Here is a 15,383-nt window from a genome sequence, read left to right as displayed (position 1 = left end):
CCCCCGGCAGCAACAGCCACCTCCGCGGCAATGCCTGCCTGCCCCCAGCTTCCCCAGAGAAACTCACCGCTCATCGAGGATGCCTTACCATTGGGGTGCGCTCATCCTGGAGCTGCAACCTCAGCCACTAACAGCAATGGCACTACCCAGGCTGGGTAGCTGCTAACCCTCTGACTGGCCAGACAGCTCTAGAGGGTGGGCAGTCATCCTCAGTTGGATGGTGACCCTGACAGCGGCCTGTTAATTGGTTGCCGCCGGTAAAATAACGCTGCAGGGTCCGACCACCCATGGCAACGGGGTCAACGCCTACTTTCGGCCCCGGCAGCTGGACTTCACTCTCCGGGAGGAGAAGGCAAGAGGACAGCAAGAATTGATTGGTGGACAGAAAATTCTATAGATACTCAGATCTCACACCTGCTTCCTTGCCTAAGTGGAAGAGTTTTGCTCACAGGACTTGTTCTGTGAGAGTGTGCTTTCACTGCTTTGGAGGTGATTTCCAACACTTTGGAGGTCATTTCTAATATCTTGGGAGTTTAGGGTGTCTGAACTACACTTTCCATCTGTCAAACTTCAATGAAGCACTTGCAATGCTTTACGTTGGACCTCAGATGAGGATCAAGTTGAGCACCAGCAGGAGAAGGAGCAGCACCAGCAGGAGCTATTACCTACTCCTGATCTTTTCATTGAGAACTGTCAGCATGACATCGGCCATCTCAATTTCTCCGCTCCCTTGCTCACTCTAACCTGTCTCCTTCTGAACTTACTGCACTCTGTTCTCTCAGGTCTAATCTCAACATTGTGATCAAACCTGCAGACAAGGGTGTTGTCTGGCATACCAACCTCTACCTAGCAGAGGCTGAGGGCCAACTCTCAGACACTTCTTCCGACCTCCCCCGGATCATGACCCAACCACCGAACATCAAGCCACTGTCTCCAGGACTGTCACTGACCTCATCTCCTCTGGAGATCTTCCCTCTACAGCTTCCCACCTCATAGTCCCACAACCCAGGACAGCCGACTTCTACCTCCTTCCCAAAATCCACAAACAGGACTGTCTTGGTATATCCATCATTTCAGCCTGTTCCTGCCCCACTGAACATTTATACCTATCTTGACTCTATTTTTCCTCCCCTGGTTCAGTCTCTTCCCACCTACATCCATGACTCTTCTGATGCCCTACGTCATTTCGACAATTTCCAGTTTCCTGGCCCTAACCGCCTTCTCTTCACTTTGGGCATCCAATCTCTCTACACCTCCATCCCCCACCAGGACAGTCTGAGGGCTCTTTGCTACTTCCTTGAACAGAGGCCCAACCAGTCCCCATCCACCACCACCCTCCTCCGCTTGGCTGAACGTGTTCTCACATTGAACAACTTCTCCTTCAACTCCACTCACTTCCTTCAAATAAAAGGCGTTGCTATGGGTAACCGCATGGGTCCTAGTTATGATGGTCTTTTTGTGGGATATGTCGAACATACCTTGTTCCAGTCCTACTCAGGCCCCCTCCCTCACCTCATTTTCCAGTACATTGAAGACTGTATCTTTGCCGTTTCCTGCTCTTACCCCGAACTGGAAAACTTCAACCTTTCTTCCAATTTCCACCCTTCTCTCTCCTTTACATGGTCCATCTCCGACACTTCCCTTCCTCGATTTCTCTGTCTCCATCTCTGGTGATAGGCTGTCCACTAATATTCATCATAGCCCACCAACTCCCGCAGCTACCTTGACTACACTTCCACACAGCCTGTTTCCTTTAAGGACTCCATCTCATTCTCCCAATTTCTCGGTCTCTAATGCATCTGTTCTAATGATGCAACCTTCTACAACAGCGCTTCTGACATGTCATCCTTTTTCCTCAACCGAGGATACCCCCCCCCCCACCCCCCAACCCCACTGTGGTTGACAGGGCCCTCGACCATGTCCAACCCATTTCCCGCACTTCTCACCCTTTCCCCTCCCTCCCAGTACCGCGACAGGATTCCCCTTGTCCTCACTTTCCACCCCACCAGCCTCCACATCCAAAGGATCATCCTCCGCCATTTCCGCCACCTCCAGCGTGATGCCACCACCAAACACATCTTCCCTTCCCCTCCCCTGTCAGCATTCTGAAAGGATTGTTCCCTCCATGACACTCTGGTCCACTCCTCCATCACCCCTGACATCTCGTCCCCTTCCCACAGCACTTTCCCATGCAATCGCAGGAGGTGTAATACCTGCCCTTTTACCTCCTCTCTCCTGACCACCCAAGGCCCCCCCAAACACTCCTTCCAGGTGAAGCAACAATTTACTTGTACTTTCTTCAATTTATATACCATATTTGCTGCTCATAATGTGGTTGCCTCTACACTGGGGAGACCAAACATAGATTGGGTGATCGCTTTGTGGAATACCTCCACTCAGTCCAAAAGCACGACCCCGAGCTTCCGGTTGCTTGCCATTTCAACACCACACCCTGCTCTCATACCCACATTTTTGTCCTTCGCCTGCTGCAGTGTTCCAGTGAACATCAACACAAGCTCAAGGAGCAGCAACTCATCTTTTGATTAGGCACTCTACAGCCTTGCGGACTGAACACGGAGTCCAACAATTTCAGAGCATGGCTGGCTTTTTAAAAAAAATATTTTTCTACATTTTATTATTTTATTTTATTTGTTAACCATGTGCCTGTTTTTCACGTGCTTTTGGGCAGAACTGTTCATTATTCTGCTATTAACACTGTCTCTGGACAAATGTTTTGTCTTTCACCACGAGCATCAACATCCTCTTCGCCTTTGTCCGATGACATCTTTGTTAGTTAATCTCTCCTGCCCTCTGCCCTATCACACACCTTCCCTTTGGTTCTCTTCCCCACCAAACTGCACCCCCCGCCACCGCCCCCCCCCCACCCCCTTCATTTACTTAAAACTTTTCTAAACTTTCCCAGTTCTGATGAAAGGTCACAGACCTGGAACGTTAACTCTGCTTCTCTCTCCACAGGTCTGGCAGCATCTGCTGAGTATTTCCAGCACTTTGTTTTTATTGGAGAATCTCAATCTGCTGCCCACAAATGCATCTCACAGGTGATTAATGCCATGTTGATCTGGGCCGGCAATTGCGTACACTTTGAAACTAATGAGACCAATCAGAAAGAGCGGCCGCTTGTCTCCGCTCCCTGTGGCGCTGCTGAGACTGCTGAGCTGCCGGCCCTCCGATTGGCCAGCTGCTCCTAGGGGCGGGTGGCTGTCCTTAATGGGGTGTCAGCCCTGACGGCACCAGTTAGTTGCCTGCCCCCCATAAAATGCGGCTCCAAGTCTCGCAGAACGCTGAAGCAGGGATGCCCCCGCGCTTTCAGAAACCATGGCGGTACCTCTGCCAGGAGAACAAATTTCCGGCCCAGGAGTGCATGTGGTTATATGATATTTAATTCTGCCACCAGGGGACCTCCATCTCTCCAATTCCAATAGCCAGGTATGTTAAGACTAGGCTTATCTCCAGCGTCTCCTCCTCTGCAGCTGTCAATGCAGAGATGGCTGGAGGGGCCGCCTCCGGTTCTCTGCCTCTCCCTGGTGTTCGATGCTCTCTCCACCTGCAAGGAGGGGGAAGAAGAAACCCATGAATGAGTGTAATGGAATGTATTGAGTGAATGGTTGGGCAACATCTGTGGAAAGTCACTGTGAGGGATAGGTCTAACATTGTATTAGGAGGTTGAGTGTCAGTAGTAGGTGATCAGTTGGGGATCTGAGGAGGTGCAGAGAGAGAGAGAGAGAGACAGAGAAGGATGGGTGCACCTGCACGATAGATTGCAATGAGGAATGATGTGCATGAATAGGCCTGGGAAGGCTGATTGAGTGGGGGCTGGGGTTAGACTCACATCAGAATGTAGTTGAATGTACTGTTGCTCTCACCTTTCCTGACCTGATGAGGTCATTAAACATCTTCTGCCAGAGTATCCAGCAGCATGGCACCATACTCCTGCTGCTGACCTCCTCAGCAATCTCCAGCCTAGTTGTTGAGCCAAGCTTCTTCCTCCAGTCAGCAGGGAAGAGATGTTTTTGTTCAAGGAACTAAGAACAAAGGGGTAGAAATTTGTCTTGGGCTATAACATTAGAGCTACAGTGGTGTCGCGTTGACCACCTGATGTATGTCCAACTTGATATTCAGTTCTACCGAAGTCAACGCTCTTCTGCTCTTCTTTGGCCTCCTTATCTCGAGAGACAATGGGTAAGCGCCTGGAGGTGGTCAGTGGTGTGTGGAGCAGTGCCTGGAGTGGCTATAAAGGCCAATTCTAGAGTGGCAGGCTCTTCCACAGGTGCTGCAGAAAGATTTGTTTGTCGCGGCTGTTACACAGTTGGCTCTCGCGTTGACCACCTGATGTATGTCCAACTTGATATTCAGTTCTACCGAAGTCAACACTAACTCCTCCCAATATCCACTTGCTATTGTCCGCTCCGTGCTTTGATGCCAGAGAGCCACATTCTGACATATGATTCTCTAGAAAGTTACTGCTAATCTGTTTGCAGGAAGCTGTTGATAAAGCAACTCTCAATCTAAGCTGCTCCACACCAGCAGATTTAGTCTAAATTTAGAAATTTAGCAGTTGCAGATATTTAAAGTCTAGTGGAGACATTTTTACATATTCCATTAGGCTGTTGAAAGAGGGAGGCTGGCGTGTTCCACTGCGGAAGAGATCACAACTGTAATGATACCCCTGTCAAAACCCCTGACGAGAAAATAACTATGCTATTAGCAACAAGAATCTGCAGATTAGACCACAGTGGGGGCAAGGAATGGTTGAATTTACTACATAAATTGCTACATTTAGATGATAGCAAATTTTTGCCGTACAATAGAGTTGAGACGATTTGAGGATACTTAAAGGATTTATCAACTCTGCACATATGAAAGAACTTCATTGACAATATATATATATATATAAGATCTGAACTTCAATCTTTTGTTGCGCTCTGAAAAAAGAGAATGTCACACAGGCCCTGTTTCTGTGCCTTACAGATGTCATGCTAAGCTGCCTGGATGGCTCTGTCTGTTCAGTGAGAAGCTGAAACATATGGGTCCAAAAAGTCCAAGGGTCAATCCCAGTTCTCTGTAAATTCAACCAGATTACTGGTAGGGAAGCAACACAGTAGGTCTTAGCAGCATTGGGTTGCAATGGAGGGAAAAATTAAGCCAAGTTTCCATTCCTGAATACTATATGGTGACCCATCATGGAACTGGGGGAAAGTTTTCAACTGTCCACTGGGAGGAAACAAGGTGGTAGCATCCCGAAAATGGTGGAGTATCACTTACCCCAGCTCGTTCCCGCTGATAATGGGGCCAACGCTATCTTTCTAAGGGCCTATTGGTGGGCGGCTGGAGCATCAGGCTAAGTAAGGCAGTAGGCATGCTAAATATGCAAATTTAGATCCTATGGTGTACACAGGACATTATAGGACTCAACTGTGCGAAGGACACATACATGCTCTGCCTAGTTTCGGATAGAAGAGGAAGAGCCCAGAAAAAAAGGTTTTTATCTATTTTTGTGGGGCTGGGAGGAACAGGAATGTTCCTCTTGGCTCCTCAAAAAGAAACTGGGCCGCTGCCGTAATGGGTCCCTCTCGAGAGGACAGCACTCTGGACCTACCCTTTTCCAAGTCTAAAAGTCGCAAGCTGCCCAGAGGCACTTGTTTATTGCCCTCGTGTTAATGAGGCCCAACTCTCAAAATGCATCAGGCCTCCCATCGGTATTAACAGATTGCCTGCTGGCACACTCTGCCAAATCAGTCACTACAAATCTACGTGTGTGTTTGTGTCTGTGTGACTGTGTGCATTGGTGACGACAGGTTTTGGCTACAATGCCCGTTCCAGTCACATAGCCTCTCAAGTCTTATACATGAATAGTGAACACAGGTGAGGCACAGTAGGAATGCCCATGGAAATGTACGCCAGCAAGGAAGAGGAGGGAAAGGAAAATAAAAATGACAAAGAAAAAATAACTATACATACATACATAAATGGGTGTTAAGCAAACAAAAAGAAAAATAAATTAAAGCAGAGAATAACTAAAATAAAGATGCTACAAGAAAGAAAGAAAAGGCAGCTTAATATTTTGGGATAGACCCTTTGTCAAAATGGAATCTGCAATCTTTTTATTTTAGAGATACTGTTGCCATATTAAGAAGTTTACAAGCAGCTGAATTCTTGTAATGAACAAGAACGGCTCATTCCAGAGGCTCAGATAAAACGGTACATTGTTGACTGCTGAACCTGAGATCCAACTGATGCAAAGGCTACAGCTCCCATATGGCCACTCTGCGTTTTCATTTTAAATTAAACTTGAAAAGTTTGCCGGGATCGCAGTTGTGACAGCAGCATCAGATCACCAGTCGCAACGTTGTACTCTGTGTATGCATCTGACAAGTGGTTTATGAGATGTTGATGCCAATTTGAAGAGGAAAGAAACACATGGCATTGGTGTGGTGACGTTAGATAATTGAAAAACATATATATTTGATAATGTATTAATTTAGCTGTTTATTACTTCACATCTTGAAGTGCTGATGCAAGATCAGCATTGCAGCTCTGCTCCTACGCTAGATAATCAGGTTGCTATATTAATCTTGTTTATTTCCTACAGATTAAATGGAACACTGATGCCTAAATATGAATTTTTGAATAGGATCAACTTACTTTGTAATTTGGTATGGAAATGTGATTGATATGCAAGTTCAGTGCGATAACAGGGTTGCAGTTATAATTAGTGTAATCAGCATGGAAATGTGTCTGCCACTCCTTGTTACTGACTGGTGTTGTATTGCTTTTATAGAGCCCCCTGCTCTGATGCCCATCATCATGCTAAGTGCCTTATTCCTCAGGATGGAATTTTGTTATAATGAGAGCCATGGATCTCATCAAATTGATCCCTTCAGTAAAATTTGCTGTTCCCCGGGAAAATTCTGAAAAAAAAATGAAGTATTGCAAATGTGTCAAATGAGCAATGTTGGTCTTTGACAATAGATTAATCTTCACAAGCAAGGGTTTTACGGCTGTAAAGAAAGGAAAGAAAGTGCATTTATATAGCGCTGTTCACGATTCATGACATCCCAAAGTGCTTCAGAGCTAAGCAATTACTTTTTGAAGTGTTGTAATGTGGGGAATTCTGATAATCTGTTTATTATTGTCCATATTTACACTATATTCTGAAGGTGAATTAATAGGATGTTGATATGATAGTGAGGGTTTAGTGATAAGCAACAAATGTAGTTCCAGGGCATACAGAAGAAAACAAAACTGAAGAGGCACATGATGCAGGTCTTTATAATGTTGAGAGGCTATTTGACTTGTAAGGGAGCACAGAATCAAGATTACCAGTAAGTTAGCGAGCCTTAAACTATACTACAGATCAGAATGGTAAGATATGTGGAACAGAGTCACAAAAAAGCATCTGATATTGCATCAATTGTCTCCTTTAAAAAGGGTTGGGTAAATACGTAGTTGTGTTTGAGACTGGAGATTATGCTTAGTTTAGAGATACAGCACTGAAACAGGCCCTTCGGCCCACCAAGTCTGTGCCGACCATCAACCACCCCTTTATACTAATCCTACACTAATCCCATATTCCTATCACATCCCCACCTGTCCCTATATATTTCCCTACCACCTACCTATACTAGGGGCAATTTATAATGGCCAATTAACCTATCAACCTGCAAGTCTTTGGCATGTGGGAGGAAACCGGAGCACCCGGAGGAAACCCACGCAGACACAGGGAGAACTTGCAAACTCCGCACAGGCAGTACCCAGAATCGAACCCGGGTTCCTGGAGCTGTGAGGCTACGGTGCTAACCACTGCGCCACTGTGCCGCCTCGATAGTGTGGGATAGTCCCACAATTAAATGAACAATTATCAACAGAACACAATGCTCCTGTGCTCTGGGGATGTTCATAGGCATGGGGAGATTTGGAGGAAGAGAATGTCTGCGGAGGTCAGCAAGCTGAGATTAAACAATGGGGATTACCTTTGGATCCAGTCTGTATTAAAGCAACTCTTTCCCTCGGGGATTTAGGTAAGATTACTGAAATAAAAACAAGAAATGCTGGAAATACTCAGTAGATCTGGCAGCATCTGTGGAGAGAGAAGCAGAGTTAACATTTCATCAGGTCACTGACGGGAAACGTTAATTCTGCTTCTCTCTCCACAGATGCTGCCAGACCTACTGAGTATTCCCAGCACTTTTTGTTTTTATTTCAGATTTCCAGCATCTGCAGTATTTTGCTTTTATATAGGTAAGATTACTGCCTTGTAATCAATCCAAAGATCCTTTGGCCTGGATTTTACGTGCCTCCCTGAGGCAGGGACGGAGGCCGGGGAGAGGGGAGTGGGGGGGACACGGAGTATCGTGACGGGTGGCCTCCCTGTCAGCAGGTGATCTTCCCAGGGGCGGGATAGGCCAACGACAACCTTCCTGCCCCGAGGCCAAATGAGGCCCTTCAGTGGCCTATTAATGGTCAATTAAGGGCCTGGTCCTGTCACCGTTGGGATCTTACCAGCAGTGGGGGGGGGGGGGGGGGCACCTCCACCGTGCAGGGAGGATGCCTTGCAACATGAGGTGCCCTCCCTGCGGTCTTGGGGCGGGGGGAGCCTCCGGTGGGCAATTTGTGGCCCACAAAGGACACCCACCAGGAACAATTTTACCCCCCAGGAACTCTCTCCCCCTGGACTTCATGACCACTCCATCCATACCCCCAATACCACCCCCCCCCCCCACCCCTGCCAGGACTGGCCCCGACGACCCCGCCTTACCTAGCTCTTGTCCAGGGTGCCAGCACTGGACAGGAGTCCGAGGCCTCTGCAGTACTGGCAGTGGCCACTGCTCCCGGTGGCGCTGCCAACACTGCTGAGCTGCCGGCCCTCTGATTGGCTGGCAGCTCATGGAGGCGGGATCACAGTCTTTACAGAAACGGGGATCCCGGCTCGTGAATCTTTAATTGAAAAACACCGGAGGATCGCTCCAGTGGGCTGCAAAAATGCAGACATGGGTTCCCCCCGCCTTTTCAGCCCGGTGCTGGAAGCCCCGCCTCCTACACAAAATCCAGCCCATTGTTTTCAACATAATGAGGGAGTGCTGCAATGTCAGAGGTGCTGTCTTTTGGATGAAACATTAAACCGAGGCCCTCTCAGGTGGACATAAAAGATACCATGGCACTATTTCAAGCAGCAGTGTGCAGTCTTGCATCAATTCCCTGGGGGCAGACAGCATCGTGGCCTGCACGCGTTCCCCATTGATATCATTGAAGAAACCACACACTGGTAGCAGCTCACAGAGCTGTCTGCTCCCAGGGATCGACGTAGTCTGCATCGTGCCATTTGAAGCAATGCTACTTGAATGAGTTTTTCCCCAGTTTATCTGGTCATTATCACATTACTCTTTATGGGACCTTGCAGTACACAAATTGTCTGCCTTTCCCTACATTACAAGTGTCTGCACACCAAAGGTAATTCATTGGCTTTGGGACATCCTGCAGTTGTGAAAGGCGCTATATAAATGCAAGTTCTTTCATTTTAACTAATGGAATTTTCACAGGGTTGTTTACCGTCCTTGGCGTATGGGAGTAGCAATTGGGCAGCAAGCAGCTCAGGAATAGACTGCATGTAAACTAAAAACAAAATATTGCAGATACTGGAAATCTGAAATAAAAAAAGAGAAAGTGCTGGAAATATTCAGCAGGTCTGGCAGCATCTGTGTAGAGAGAAGCAGAGTTAACGTTTCAGGTCTGTTCTGATGAAAGGTCACAGACCTGAAACATTAACTCTGCTTCTCTCCACAGATGCTGCGAGACTGCATGTAAAGTCTGTCCTGAAATGGAAAGGAAGCTACAGTGAGTGGTAGATGCTGACACTAGACCCAGCGCTAAGAGGACAACGGAATACAATGGAGAGAGAGGACGGCTAGATGGACCATGATGGCATGCATCATTCAAAGGTGGGTAAACCCACTTAACTGTGATCCTTCACTTCTGATACAGAACAGCACTCCAAATTTATTTGTTTAAAACAGTAATGAAATCTTGGCATTAAATAAAGTTATAACTTGCCTGTTGAACGCTAATAGAAGGCTAGAATACAGGGAACTCTCATGGTGGCTGTATCCAAATTTTTTTTTTGTACGTATGATTGGTGCTAAACTCATCACAAGTGACAGTAAACACACCAATTACAAACAGGGAAAACACTGAACCAATCAGAAAAATCATACATAAGCATTCGCTGAGCCAAACAGAAAGCTCCAGCATATGACCTTGGATAGACAAACAAAACTTATGTAGAATCCAGTAAGACAGCACTTACAATTGTCAGCAAACCACTGCATGTCAGCTATTACAGCCTTGATCTAGATAAAAAATATATTCATCTTATTGTGTGATGAAAATCTCAATAAAAAAAAACCACAGCAGCAATAATGGCAGCAGTGAAGGATATTTGAAAAATTAAGACATCTATATTGGAGGATTAACTAACTAGGGCAAAGCCCCACAATGTTCTGGAATTTGCAGCAAAATAGTGTTGAGGCTCATCAGCACTTATTAAAGAGTAAATTTGAAAGCAACTTCCGGTGTCCACACATGCATAGTTAAATGCCAAAATCAGGAGGTTGCTGTCCGAGTTGCCCTGCTCCTCCAAAAGCTTGACTATACCTTTATCGTGCTGAGAGACGTGCCATCGAAACACATGGATCACGTGTGTATATTGCTGTACTTAGCCACTAGATACCCATTAAACTCACCTTAAAAAAAGTTAAGGATTGTCCATTCCATGTTAAGTGGAATTTTAATGGCATGGTAAGTCTTAATTACTGCCCAAAAGTAATTCTCTGCCACTGAAAATTAACCATTACAAGTGTAGAGTCTCCCTTCTATTTTAATTATAGGAGATTAAAATTTAAATAATTTTATAAAACTTTTCTTTGCCTCTTATCTCAATCCCATCTTTCTTTCACTCTATGTACGTGATTTAGCATTGAATTATTTAATTCTACTGTAACAATTCCTGATTTAGACCCTGCAGGGAAGAAATTCATTCGCATAGCGCCGTTTCTAGAGGTAATAAGCAGACTTACATTGAGCTACCGGGGCCAAGCAAAGCCACGGGCTGTTCCTGGACATCAATGAAGAAAGCCGCACGGATAGCGGCCTGCAGTGCTGCCTGCCCCGGGGAATCGATGAAAGTCTGCCTATCACCACAGGAAACAATGTGACACAAAAGGATTTCTTCCCCTGCCTGTCTCAGTAAGGATTCTTCAATCTGGTTGGTAAGGAGAAAGAGCCTTGCCTGCTTTGTTCACACAGCTCCCACATCCCTTGTAGAGGGGGCCATGCTGTTTTGAATTTCTAATCACCACAGGTTCCAGTGCAAAAGTGCACAGAAAGTCTGCAGGCAAGGGTAAATGTAGTGAACTGTTAGCAGCGTTCATTTACCGTTGACCATAAAACCCGAGCCATTAAATGAAAAATAAATAGGCAGTACCGTGGTGTTGGTGTTGAGCATTAGCGCATTAGGCTCAGTGTTATGGAGTGGCAATTGATGTAGGTTCAAGTCCCATTCCACTCAGCTCCAAATTTATTGGGGCTAATTCTAACTATGGACCATGGTGTAAAATGGCCGGTATTGATGCACCACCCATTATTCACCCACCTGATTTTCTCTTCCATTGACTTCAATGAAAAAGACAATTGGGCCTGATGTGCAATAGACACTAATTCGATATCCTCTGTTCTACAGCATTGCCCAAAGATAAGTTACCCCCAATGAACGGTGAGACACCAAGTAAAGGCTGGGGCGGGGGTTGGGAGGGTCAGATGGCAGAATAATACATGGGCATTCAGGTACATTGGTCATTTTGCACTCACCATTTCTGCTGCAGGCTTTAGGTAAGTGAATGAAAGAAAAAACAAAATAACTGGGAAACTAAATACCCCTTAAAATAAAGCTAAAAAATATGTTAGACAGGTAAAAGCAAGCTCTCAGATAAAAGCAAAATACTGCAGATGCTGGAAATCTGAAATAAAAACAAGAAATGCTGGAAATACCCAGCAGGTCTGGCAGCATCTGTGGAGAGAAGAGCAGAGTTAATGTTTCAGGTCTTCTTCTTCTGAAGGGTCACTGACCTGAAACATTAACTCTGCTTCTCTCTCTGCAGATGCTGCCAGACCTGCTGAGTATTTCCAGCATTTCTTGTTTTTATTTTATATATTATAAAAGCAAGCTCTCGGCTGCCAACACATTCTCTGCATATTAGTCACAGTATAAACTTACCATATATAACATTACCTGAATTCCATGACTATTTTGTAGCCTTGTGGCAATTTCCTCACCTTTGTAATTCTCTGTTATATTGTTTGTCACTGTGATATTTTCTATCAGCTATTTCAACAGTGGATCTATTGTATTTAACACCGTCACTATTTGCGGACTAAATATATTCTTCTCACTCGGGTCCAAGGAAATACAAATTAAACGTTCTCTGAAAAAGTCCTTTATTGTTCAACAATCAAAACCTGCTTGGCTTAGCATTTGGAAATACATATATATCAGATCATATTAGCATTCCAAGTGCCCGAAACCCCTTTTTAACTTGGACTGGTGTCCTTAGTGGTTGCTAACTATCTATTGTTTGCAAAGATAGCTTAGCTCTCAGCATGAGGTTGGCCTACATGACTAAGTGAAAGATGAAGCTATAAGACGAATCTTGGACTCTGCCACAAATTGCTGCAAAAGTCTGCATTTTTTCCCTTAAATAAATCCTATGACTTTAATCACTGAAGGCATATCTGCACCCAGAGCACTGCCTTCCCCCGATGGTGTACAAGATGATTAATGGCTCTTATGAGCTCTAGAAAATGTCATTAGTCGAATCATTTGTACTACTCTGCAGTTAGCTCACAATTAAAAACAGCCAAAAAAAAAAGCACTTTGTTTCGTCTGAAACTCAATGCTGTCTCTATAGATTGTAATAAAGCTCCTGCAATCTCTGTCACTAGATGTTTTTCTGTATGCAGTTTGCTATTTTGCTAGAACTTAATACAGCAGCAAGTTTGAATTTGGAGCTGTCAATGTTAAGGAAATGTTAGGATTGACTGTTCTGACCAGTGAAAGTGACACATATTCGAAGTCCACTGAAAAACATATATATCCAAGAGCAGCATGCTTTACAGTAGGCCACATTTGTAAACCAAAATGACAATTATCACTCCAAATGAATGACACTTTGTTGTAAATGGCAACCTAATCCTGTTAGTCAACTCTTTAAAAAAACATAAAATGACCAATCTATTTGTATTTTACACAATATGACTCAGGTATGTTGCAGTCTGAATTGGGCCTGTCAACTGGATAAGCTTTAGGCCCACAGTGGTAGAGGAGCCGATATTTGAGAGCAGGACAAGCTGCATTGGTGAACGAAGAGCTCATGTTGTCTGTTCAACATCTCAGATAGTACAGCAGCCATAGACAACATTGTCTCCAATTAATCTACACTTAATAGAACATTGCTTCCATATGAGTGACATCGGATAAGCACCCCAGTGTTAGCATCAAGCTCTGTGGCATTTTTTGTAACTATTCTTCCTATATATCCCACCACTCCTTTAATCTCAACCCCCCTGTACTGAATAGTACTATTGCTTATGAGGGGAGATGAGTGAAGTCCAGTTTCCTCTAAACTGCAATACTGCTCTAACCTGAAGCCCTTCCCCTGTTAGCATGACTGGGATTTGTCAAAATAAATCATTACCATGGACTGCAGATTAGTGCCACAACTAAAAGAGGAAGACTGGAAGGAGCAATTAAGAATTCTTATTATATCAAATTAGCAATTTACTGTCACTGACTGAGCATTGAAGCTAGTCATCAATTTCTGAAAATACTCTGCAATTGCTGTCACATCTTTTCATTTTGACATTGTATTCAAAATGTAATGATTTTTTATAACCCTTAACTCCTTAGAATGCTCAGAATTTTCATTATTTTTAATAAAACATGTCTAACTATGGCTATACTTGTAGGTAAATTGATCCATTTTTATATTTGTATTAAATTATTTTGAGTATTGACTATATTAACTAACACAATTGCATTATTTATATATTGAACACCCTGTTCGGAAGTTTGGGTTATTTATCATTATACTCTGCTTTGAATTATCAATGCAAAAGTAATTAAAATATTTGTGATATGATTTTTTTTAATTGAAGACAAGGATTTACTTGTCAACTTTATGTCAATTTCATAAACTGAAAGCCAATCAAGTCTCCCAGCACGGATTCAGAACTCGGACCATTACCAGAATAAACTGTCAACTTGAGTGAGTCTTGTTACATGAAGAATGCATTTGAGGGGGTTCAGAGGAGATTTACCAGAATGGTTCCAGGGATGAGGGATTTTAGCTACAAGGTTAGGTTGGAGAAGCTGGTGTTGGGGGACAGATTTAAGATTTTGGGCAAGCGATGCATGGGGAATGTGAGGGACAACTTTATCAAACAACGAGTGGTAATGACCTGGAACTCACTGTCTACGAGGGTGGAAGCAGTGGCGATCAATGATTCCAAAAGGAAATTGGATGTGCACTTGAGGAAAATAAACTTGCAGAGCTATGGGGATAGTGGAGGAATGGGACTGACTGAATTGCTCTACAGAGAGCCAGCATGGACGATGGGCTGAACGGCCTCCTTCTGCGCTGTAATAGGCTGAATTTTGTAGAGGCGGCAGAGGTCCTGCCTCCAGAGCCGAAAATGGGAGGCGATCCCTCTTCGGTCGGTGGCAGGACACGGGGAGGCATATTGTTGGCAGCTACCAATTATGTGGCCTTTGTCGAGGCCGGCGTCCAATTAAGGATGGCAGCCCACCCCCAAGAGCTGCCAGCTCAATTAGAGGACTGACAGCTCAGCAGCCTCAGTAGCAGCACCCTAGTGGTGGGCATGGCTGAGACTGCAACACCATGGAGTGGGTGCCTCAATAGCCAGGCATTCTTGAAGAAAGATGTTACGGTCAAGTGAGAATGGGTCGAAGGGCTTCTCTCTTTTCCCTCTCTTTGTTAGACCACAACAGGTTTAATTCTTTCTTAAAGTGGATGTACTGACCAATTCAGTAGTTGTTTGGTTACTTACTTGCTATGAACATAACAAGAACCAGACAGGTTTTCTTGCATTAAGAAAAAAAGGTTAACTTTATTGTACCTAAACCGAACTAATAAAATAACAAACAACGTGCCAACTTTCACTCTCTCACACACATTAGAGGTTTACACACACACTAATATGTTACAGAGTGGGGAAAGATAGATTGGTTGAGTTAGAGTCCATTAAAAAAATGTATACAGTTTGGTAATTTGGCTGGCTTCTAGCTGAATTCAGTG

At 44.6% G+C, this 15,383-nt stretch overlaps 1 protein-coding gene across 1 annotated transcript in view; it reads right to left on the bottom strand.

Moving 5' to 3' along the window:
- cbarpb (CACN subunit beta associated regulatory protein b) overlaps positions 1-15,383 on the bottom strand; it is a 198,197-nt gene that overhangs the window by 129,403 nt on the left and 53,411 nt on the right. The window lies entirely within an intron of this gene.

The sequence above is a fragment of the Heterodontus francisci genome, chromosome 36 (genome assembly GCF_036365525.1).
Source record: "Heterodontus francisci isolate sHetFra1 chromosome 36, sHetFra1.hap1, whole genome shotgun sequence".
In the NCBI taxonomy this organism is placed as follows: Eukaryota; Metazoa; Chordata; class Chondrichthyes; order Heterodontiformes; family Heterodontidae; genus Heterodontus; species Heterodontus francisci.
This window is presented reverse-complemented; position numbering and strand designations above follow the sequence as displayed.